Consider the following 633-nt stretch of genomic DNA (forward strand, 5'->3'; position numbering starts at 1 on the left):
TGAAAATTACTTATTTTCTGAAATGTCACTTAGCTCTAACAAGCTGAGATTTTGTGCCATTAAAAGTACAATTTCACATCATGTGCACTATCCATAGGTTCTTGTCTGCCAGTTGGCGGCACAAATGAAACACCTGTTGATGGGTTGCAGAGGCAAGTGAGAGGTAAGAACAACTGCGACAGTGTCAAAATTCAGCTCTGAAAAGATTCTAACTTGGCTTCTTCTGTAATACAGATTTGCTCCAGCAAGATGTCACAACAGGTGAGCAGATTCTGTGAAACCCTTCTGGTAAAATTAATGTTTATGTAGAGCCTTGATTCTTGGCCTCAATGTGGTTAAGTTTTGAGTTTAATGCTTATCTGGGTTTTAATCAACTTAAACTTGGATTCCAACTATCTTAAAACCACACTAACCACAATGTGAAGTTATGACTTTGACTTAAAATCATGCTAACTATTCTAAAATACCCTGACACTATGACATTGTGGATACAGTAAGAACTGAATGTTTCATAAAGTCGGACTGAAGAGAGACTGGGCTCTAAAGGCCCCGACGAGCGTGGCCCCGACGAGCGTGGCCCCGCTACATTGAGACTCAGTTAGTGACCCAAGGTTTGGGGAACCATGCGATATT

General features: G+C 40.8%; 1 long non-coding RNA gene across 1 annotated transcript; it reads left to right on the forward strand.

Moving 5' to 3' along the window:
• The first annotated feature begins 71 nt into the window (after window positions 1-71).
• Window positions 72-633, forward strand: LOC123983480. Its single transcript, XR_006828190.1, has 3 exons — window positions 72-163; window positions 235-261; window positions 518-633. It is a non-coding gene; the product is annotated as an uncharacterized LOC123983480 (long non-coding RNA).

Source organism: Micropterus dolomieu, linkage group LG14 (assembly GCF_021292245.1).
Source record: "Micropterus dolomieu isolate WLL.071019.BEF.003 ecotype Adirondacks linkage group LG14, ASM2129224v1, whole genome shotgun sequence".
Classification (NCBI taxonomy): Eukaryota; Metazoa; Chordata; class Actinopteri; order Centrarchiformes; family Centrarchidae; genus Micropterus; species Micropterus dolomieu.